This window comes from Macrosteles quadrilineatus, unplaced genomic scaffold (genome assembly GCF_028750875.1).
Source record: "Macrosteles quadrilineatus isolate MER2022 unplaced genomic scaffold, UCM_ALF_1.0 Scaffold_2__2_contigs__length_208266976, whole genome shotgun sequence".
In the NCBI taxonomy this organism is placed as follows: domain Eukaryota; kingdom Metazoa; phylum Arthropoda; class Insecta; order Hemiptera; family Cicadellidae; genus Macrosteles; species Macrosteles quadrilineatus.
The window spans coordinates 107,691,941-107,702,035 of NW_026542595.1; positions in this window are offsets into that span (position 1 = coordinate 107,691,941).

The following is a 10,095-nucleotide window of genomic DNA, read 5'->3' on the forward strand; positions in this document are numbered from 1 at the left end:
CGTTCGTTTCATCTTCTTCTTCCTGCTCGACAATATTTACAGTTTTACTCGCTTTGCATGCCTTAGCAAAATGATTGAGTCTATTACAGTTTAAACACCGCTTGCCAAAAGCTGGACATTTGTAGTACTCATGGAATGAATTACACTTTGAACAAGGAGATTTCCTGCCAGTCACTGCATAGCTTTTACTTGGATTGTTATATTTAAAAGTACGACCTTTAGCTGGATGACTAGAAAAACCACTAGGCCTATTATTATTTCTATTAGAACTGCCACTGGCACTGGGTACACTTTGAGCTGCTCGCTTCTTGTGTTGTTGATTTTTACCTAGGCCTACACCTATTTTGTTGACTTCCTTACCTTCAGAGTTCGAACAAATATCTTCTAATTGAGATTTGGTTCTCTCCGCAGAACGGCAGACTTCAATTGCTTGGCTTAAAGATAAATCTTTAATCCTAAGTAGCCTAGGCCTATCTTTGACTGATCTGTCCTTGATACCTAGGATTAGCCTATCTTTAATAAGAGAATCATTTAATGTGCCAAAGTCGCATGTGGAAGACAAATCTCTCAAATCAGTGACATAGGTGTCCACCGATTCATCAGGCCTTTGCTCCCTGAGAAAAAAATGTGTCTCTCGTAGGTTACGTTTTTATCAGGAACAAAATACTCTTGAAACTTTAATAAAACTGTTTCAATGTCATCACCCTTTTGATCCTCAGTAAATGTGAAGTTATTATATATTTTAAGTGCTCGATCACCAATGGTGCTTAACAAAAGTGCAACTTGATATTCTGAAGTCTCTGATTTGCTTTTACTTGCTAACAAATAAATATTGAATTTCTGTTTGAAGAAAATCCAATTTTCTGCCATATTTCCAGTCCAGTTTAGTTCTGATGGAATTTTAATGTTCGAATTTGAAATTGAACAAGACATAGTTGTAGGTGTACTACCTGATCCTGCAGGCTTGGCCATCGGAGTTTCAATTTTACCTTTCTTCTCCTCGTCTTCATCTCCAGCCATTATATTTCTGCTTCTTGTATTTCAGTTAATTTGCATTTTACATTAAATTGCAACATCATTCAACTTTATAACATACTGATTCACTTTATACTACATAACTTTAAAATTTTAGTTTGGACTGCGCCATGTCAAAAGAAGTATTGTAGGTCAAGTCTAATAAAAAGACGTCCATCTCGTTCTACATATTTAATACAAGAGAGTGAGCTAAGCTAATTTACAAATCATAGAGTCATCGTCTCAACAAGGAGTAAACATACATCAGCATAGAGTTATTAAATCAAAGTCTCTTTGTGATGAGTACTATATGACAAGAAACATATAGTGTATCTAGTCATGTAAGACAAGAGATCGTTAAATATTTGTGGAGGAAAGGTCCAAGAACAATTTGCTGTTTGAGAGTGACAAGCCGTAATTAAACATTTCAAAATACAACAATAACAATAGGCCTAATACATGCAATTCAATAACTTTCAAATTTCATAAAGATCCACACCTGTCCTACCCAGCTCACAGCCATTTCTTTAATAATTATCAAGGATTCAGTTTCAAAAGATATATTTAAAATTTAGCTTAAGATTAGCTCAACAACTTTAGCTGGAGATCCGTCCATTCCCCAAAGCAGCTCCAAGAGTCACAAATAGGGGAAGGCCAAGAGGTAAATCTCGGATTCTCACTGAGACACCAGAAAAAAAGAGGCTTGAAGAGAAGTTTAAAGAAAGGATAATAAACATAGACAATTAATTACGTCACTAGCTTTACTAGCGTGTTTTACGTTTTAAATTCCTTGAACATGTGACCAGTTCTTTTGTTCAAATGAATATTATTTTATTTTTACTCAGCTGTTTACCAAAACAAACTATATGTTGTTGTTTTTTCTTTGTTTACACTTATTTATTTAGCAATTGATGCAGTGAAATTGATATAAAGGATATGTGTGGACGATTCGTTTAATGATGTCAGGACACCAACGTTATAATTATGTGTAGCCTACTGTGAATTTTATTGGATGTTTTCGTTTTATTTTAGGGAGTGTCTATTCGGACCTACTGGAAATTGTGTATAGTATGAGTAATTGTATAGTGTTGATATTGATTAAGGAAGAGGCAGGTATGCGATGGAATTGGAAGGTGATATCGTTGACTAGGCCTATACACTTTCTCATTTTTGATAATTACTCTTTCTACTGTAGGATGCTATAATTTTTTTCTTTATACGTGTAAGCTAGCTGTTCTGATTTATACACAGTTGTAACTGACTACTCCCGTACGTAAGACGGGCTAACACCTCGTCTAATAATACAAATTTTGCAAAACATATGACAGCTAGCCTGACTATAATACTAGAACAAATTACAAGCGATTGGTACCAAGTGAAAGATATTTTCCTGTAGACGTGCAGTATCCCTTTATAAATTAAAATAGACTCAAAACAAGCACAAAATATGAATAATAAATAATACATACTTTAGGTCGAGTTTTCGACCAAGGACCGAGCTCCGATTAAAAAACGATCGTAATTAAAGCGGTGTACCGCAAATCGCGTATTTAGCCTGTAAGGCACCAGATGAGGTTTTAAAGGCACTCGCCAGGTTTGTTAACTACTATTGTAAGCCATCTTAACCTTATTCAATGAGGGTGGTTTAATTATTAAGGATATTATAACTAACGGAATGGATAGTAAACATAGACCATTAATTAAGTCACTAGCTTTACTAGCGTGTTTGTTTTAAATTCCTTCAACATGTGACCAGTTCTTTTGTTCAAATGAATATTATTTTATTTTTATTGACTCAGTTGTTTACCAAAACAAACTATATGTTTTTTTTTTTTTTTTACTTTTCTTTGTTTACACTTATTTATTTAGCAATTGATGCAGTGAAATTGATATAAAGGATATGTGTGGACGATTCGTTTAATGATGTCAGGACACCAACGTTATAATTATGTGTAGCCTACTGTGAATTTTATTGGATGTTTTCGTTTTATTTTAGGGAGTGTCTATTCGGACCTACTGGAATTTGTGTATAGTATGAGTAATTGTATTGTGTTGATATTGATTAAGGAAGAGGCAGGTATGCGATGGAAGGTGATATCGTTGACTAGGCCTATACACTTTCTCAATTTTGATAATTACTCTTTCTACTGTAGGATGCTATAAATTTTTTCTTTATACGTGTAAGCTAGCTGTTCTGATTTATACACAGTTGTAACTGACTACTCCCGTACGTAGGACGGGCTAACACCTCGTCTAATAATACAAATTTTTCAAAACATATGACAGCTAGCCTGACTATACTACTAGAACAAATTACAAGCGATTGGTACCAAGTGAAAGATATTTTCCTGTAGATGTGCAGAATCCCTTTATAAATTAAAATAGACTCAAAACAAGCACAAAATATGAATAATAAATAATACATACTTTATTTACACCAGATAAGGTTTTAAAGGCACTCGCCAGGTTCGTTAACTACTATTGTAAGCCATCTTAACCTTATTCAATGAGAGTGGTTTAATTATTAAGGATATTATAACTAACGGAATGGATAGTAAACATAGACCATTAATTAAGTCACTAGCTTTACTAGCGTGTTTTACGTTATAAATTCCTTCAACATGTGACCAGTTCTTTTGTTCAAATGAATATTATTTTATTTTTATTGACTCAGTTGTTTACTAAAACAAACTATATGTTTTTTTTTTTACTTTTCTTTGTTTACACTTATTTATTTAGCAATTGATATAAAGGATATGTGTGGACGATTCGTTTAATGATGTCAGGACACCAACGTTATAATTATGTGTAGCCTACTGTGAATTTTATTGGATGTTTTCGTTTTATTTTAGGGAGTGTCTATTCGGACCTACTGGAAATTGTGTATAGTATGAGTAATTGTATTGTGTTGATATTGATTAAGGAAGAGGCAGGTATGCGATGGAAGGTGATATCGTTGACTAGGCCTATACACTTTCTCAATTTTGATAATTACTCTTTCTACTGTAGGATGCTATAAATTTTTTCTTTATACGTGTAAGCTAGCTGTTCTGATTTATACACAGTTGTAACTGACTACTCCCGTACGTAGGACGGGCTAACACCTCGTCTAATAATAAAAATTTTGCAAAACATATGACAGCTAGCCTGACTATACTACTAGAACAAATTACAAGCGATTGGTACCAAGTGAAAGATATTTTCCTGTAGATGTGCAGAATCCCTTTATAAATTAAAATAGACTCAAAACAAGCACAAAATATGAATAATAAATAATACATACTTTATTTACACCAGATTAGGTTTTAAAGGCACTCGCCAGGTTCGTTAACTACTATTGTAAGCCATCTTAACCTTATTCAATGAGAGTGGTTTAATTATTAAGGATATTATAACTAACGGAATGGATAGTAAACATAGACCATTAATTAAGTCACTAGCTTTACTAGCGTGTTTTACGTTATAAATTCCTTCAACATGTGACCAGTTCTTTTGTTCAAATGAATATTATTTTATTTTTATTGACTCAGTTGTTTACTAAAACAAACTATATGTTTTTTTTTTTTACTTTTCTTTGTTTACACTTATTTATTTAGCAATTGATATAAAGGATATGTGTGGACGATTCGTTTAATGATGTCAGGACACCAACGTTATAATTATGTGTAGCCTACTGTGAATTTTATTGGAGGTTTTCGTTTTATTTTAGGGAGTGTCTATTCGGACCTAATGGAAATTGTGTATAGTATGAGTAATTGTATTGTGTTGATATTGATTAAGGAAGAGGCAGGTATGCGATGGAAGGTGATATCGTTGACTAGGCCTATACACTTTCTCAATTTTGATAATTACTCTTTCTACTGTAGGATGCTATAATTTTTTTCTTTATACGTGTAAGCTAGCTGTTCTGATTTATACACTGTTGTAACTGACTACACCCGTACGTAGGACGGGCTAACACCTCGTCTAATAATACAAATTTTTCAAAACATATGACAGCTAGCCTGACTATACTACTAGAACAAATTACAAGCGATTGGTACCAAGTGAAAGATATTTTCCTGTAGATGTGCAGAATCCCTTTATAAATTAAAATAGACTCAAAACAAGCACAAAATATGAATAATAAATAATACATACTTTATTTACACCAGATGAGGTTTTAAAGGCACTCGCCAGGTTCGTTAACTACTATTGTAAGCCATCTTAACCTTATTCAATGAGGGTGGTTTAATTATTAAGGATATTATAACTAACGGAATGGATAGTAAACATAGACCATTAATTAAGTCACTAGCTTTACTAGCGTGTTTTACGTTTTAAATTCCTTCAACATGTGACCAGTTCTTTTGTTCAAATGAATATTATTTTATTTTTATTGACTCAGTTTTTTACCAAAACAAACTATATGTTTTTTTTTTTACTTTTCTTTGTTTACACTTATTTATTTAGCAATTGATATAAAGGATATGTGTGGACGATTCGTTTAATGATGTCAGGACACCAACGTTATAATTATGTGTAGCCTACTGTGAATTTTATTGGATGTTTTCGTTTTATTTTAGGGAGTGTCTATTCGGACCTACTGGAAATTGTGTATAGTATGAGTAATTGTATTGTGTTGATATTGATTAAGGAAGAGGCAGGTATGCGATGGAATTAGAAGGTGATATCGTTGACTAGGCCTATACACTTTCTCAATTTTGATAATTACTCTTTTTACTGTAGGCTGCTATAAATTTTTTCTTTATACGTGTAAGCTAGCTGTTCTGATTTATACACAGTTGTAACTGACTACTCCCGTACGAAGGACGGGCTAACACCTCGTCTTATATAATACAAATTTTGCAAAACATATGACAGCTAGCCTGACTATTGTACCGATTGAAAATTCAAATCAAACAGAAAACGCGCGAAGGCAAGGACCCAACAACGGCCAATCACGTGAGCGCGGTTGCTGACTTGTGTGGACGTCTTTCTAAGGCCCCTCGCCCACTATACGATTTCGGTCGTACGACACTGTGTCGGAACGACAACATTTCCACAGTGAACCATTGGGTCTTATGAGAGCTCGCCCACTGTACGATAATCTCACGACTACGACAAACTGTCGTGAAGCAGTCGTCCACTGCCACTGTGATCCACGACTGTCGTACGACTGTTTCACTCGCAGTGGCGTACACAATCAAATGGGCGCTCGCCCACTATACGATTTTTATCGTATGTCGTGCGTTCTCCCCAGTAGTCTTATATATACTTTTTGCAATTAACTCATACCGAGTCATTATTATATTTGTTATATCACTTTGCGTATTTCTTATCGTATATAAATATTTTTTACAATTCATTCATACTTTTTTATTATAATGTTTGATATATCACTTGGTCTTATTAAACCATTATTTTGCGTAATTTTGATCATCTTATTTATTTTTTACAATTTGGTTATGTTTTTCCTTATATTATGTTTAAATACTGCATCACTTATGAGTAAATATACCAAAATAATTATTGAAAAATGCGAGTTTGGCTATTATTATTGTATAATCTTAATTATTAATTAAATTGTGTAAAAAAGTTTCACTAAAACATATAAATATATTTTTTGTGGATTATATTGATAAAATTAAATATATTTAAAAAGTAATCCAAAAACAATTAACGTACATACTTTTTACCAGACTATCCCAAAACCCTATGATAGTTATGGTAAATTTAAAAACTTGTAAAATGCATGGACTAATATAATTTGAAAATTTCTTTCAATACATTAACTTAAAAAATAATTTACACATAAAAATAAATGTTTCTTTAATGCTGTAGGCCTACATTGGCCACTATCGCTTAATCTACGCCACAGCAGCCACATTGCAACAACACGTAACGGAATTATTGTTTTACTGTTTGATACAGAACCACTGTTTTAAGATATTGCGCAACACACCCACACATCACTCTTCCAGGGCTACCGAGCAACTGGCCATTTATCCGACAAAGTGTCGTAAAGTGGGCGAGGACCACACATATGATAAGAATATCGTACGACACAGTGTCGTACGACCGAAATCGTATAGTGGGCGAGAGGCCTAACGGTTCACTTGGGATTAGGCTCTGAGCCGTGATGTTCGGAAATCTTTAAATTCTCCTTTTCAATTCGCAAAACTCACTTTTGGTAGTCGTAACGTGTATTTCGTCAACGAAATCAATTGTTCGATTTCCGGAGTGCATTGGTATTTAAACCGTGAAACAGCGTTTGCTAAATTACGAATTGAATAAATAAATCGAGTCTTTAAGTTCGACGTCGACCGGCAAAATTCGTCAAATTTGACCATTTTCGTAGAGCCTACCCCAAGTACAGTGTCGTAATTATATGTTTATGTGTCGTCAAAATTGTCTTCTGTGTATGTAAGTAAATGTTTTGTGTAAATTGTATTTATATCATTAGAAGAAGCCAATCTGTCCACATTCATATTTGTTTGATCATGTTTCTTGCAGGTTTCATGTCCTAGTGTGTAATCCAGTCACATTGCTTTAAAGTTATTGCCATTTACTTATTTTAAAATACATACTGTGATACATTTGTAGGTATTATTATATGAATAATTTGGGTAAATTTTTATACCAGTAAATTTCACATTGTAATTTTGTACTTAACTTCAATTTATATCGTTAGGATATCAGCTGTCTGTCACGTAAAACTGTTACAATTTGTTCTTGCTTAAATATTTGGGTTTAAAATCACTTCTAAAATACATAAAGAAATCTCTGAGAGTATTTGATTGTGTACAAATTCAGGTTTTAATCAGAGCATTGTCCCGGTTGAAGGGTAGGTTTCAATACAGGCTATAAGGGTAGGCTTACATTAACGCCATAAAAGTAATTTTATTAACCAAAATTAAACAATCGACTCAGTAGTCGATTTGGCCCAGTTTGCCACTGAGCAACAAAGTGTGCTGTACACAGGACTACGAATAGCCCCTTTGCATATTAAGATCAACTGGCCAGTTGTTAATAAATACACAAATTTGGGAAGCCTGATAGCCTAAAAACAGATTAAATAAATCAAACCTAGGTTCCCGAGGCTCTGCTGTCAGTATCTCAGGAAAGAAAGTCAAAAACCACAATCAATACTCTCCCCTATGCAATTGAAGTGTAATTATAGCAGAAACTTGAATATTATTATTGATTATTGTAATATTTGTAAATATTTAAAGTGACAATACACAAAGCTTATTCTCTCAACAATTTTATTAATTCTCCTTTGTTAATCTTGTCAAGGTAATCGGCTTAACCGACCAATTGCAATAAAATACAATATCATTAAATAGTCAATCAATACATAATTTATTACATATTAGTTCAATCAGTGTTTGGCATTATCGTTCAATAATACAGAGTCATAGCCATGTTTTAACAGAATTTCAACAAAGAGTGTATTTTGCATTCAGAGTGTTTGGTATACTTTTTATTACATCTTAAGAAGTGTTATATTTAAGATCATTGAAGGTACTTTCAGGAGGACATATCAGACCTCTCACGGTCCATAAATCGGACTTCTGGGATACACAATTACCAGGGCTCAATACAACATCTTACTTCCACTGCCGGCTCTGTGATTGGTCCTCAGTAGTCTGATTAAATAAATTAAATCTCACCTTTTCAAACCCTACCAGGGGCAACTTTTTATAACACTCACACCTGTATGGAATAGCCAAATTGCATTACATAAAGGTGTGAGGTGATTTTGGTTGATGGAATGATCAATTAAGTAAAGAGAATATTTTGAATATAAGTAAAGAACTTTTATTTTTCTTTACACTATACTACTAGAACAAATTACAAGCGATTGGCACCAAGTGAAAGATATTTTCCTGTAGATGTGCAGAATCCCTTTATAAATTAAAATAGACTCAAAATAAGCACAAAATATGAATAATAAATAATACATACTTTAGGTCGAGTTTTCGACCAAGGACCGAGCTCCGATTAAAAAACGATCGTAATTAAAGCGGTGTACCGCAAATCGCGTATTTAGCCTGTAAGGCACCAGATGAGGTTTTAAAGGCACTCGCCAGGTTCGTTAACTACTATTGTAAGCCATCTTAACCTTATTCAATGAGGGTGGTTTAATTATTAAGGATATTATAACTAACGGAATGGATAGTAAACATAGACCATTAATTAAGTCACTAGCTTTACTAGCGTGTTTTAAGTTTTAAATTCCTTCAACATGTGACCAGTTCTTTTGTTCAAATGAATATTATTTTATTTTTATTGACTCAGCTGTTTACCAAAACAAACTATATGTTTTTTTTTTTTTTTTTTTTGTTTACACTTATTTATTTAGCAATTGATGCAGTGAAATTGATATAAAGGATATGTGTGGACGATTCGTTTAATGATGTCAGGACACCAACGTTATAATTATGTGTAGCCTACTGTGAATTTTATTGGATGTTTTCGTTTTATTTTTACATTATTCGTCCGTATAGTGTAAAAAATATATATATTTGGATAAAAAGGCATTGAAACAAGTACTTTACTCTAATCTTGGTTCCCACTTCCAAACCATTGAGTGGTTTGTCCAGGTAAGATATGTCACTATATAAGGTTTTTATTTTATATTTTTGATATTTGATGATATAATGGCAATTTGACAAATAATGTTATTTGATTATTGAGAAATTGGCATCCCTGCAGGAGAAGCACGACAAACTCCTTGTTTTATCAACGGAATCAGATGCAAAGCTAAAGAACAGGCAATACGAGCTGAAGTTACTTGAACAACAACATGAAACAGAGTTGCAGCTATTGCGAGAGTCTCACGCCACGATAATGACCAAATTCAACAGTCTGCTGAAACCACAACGATTGGAGACTGCTAAAAATCGTCAAGAACTTGTGCGCTGTAATGCTGAAATCAGGGACGTCACCGCACGATGTGAAAAAATGAGACAGAAAATCAACTTTATGGAGGGTCAAGAAGCAGCAAAGTTGCTTACAACAGTGTTTCAACCACATTGGAGATGATGGTGCAGGTAGAGATGGCAGCAGAACTGGCAAGGACAAAACTGACAAGGT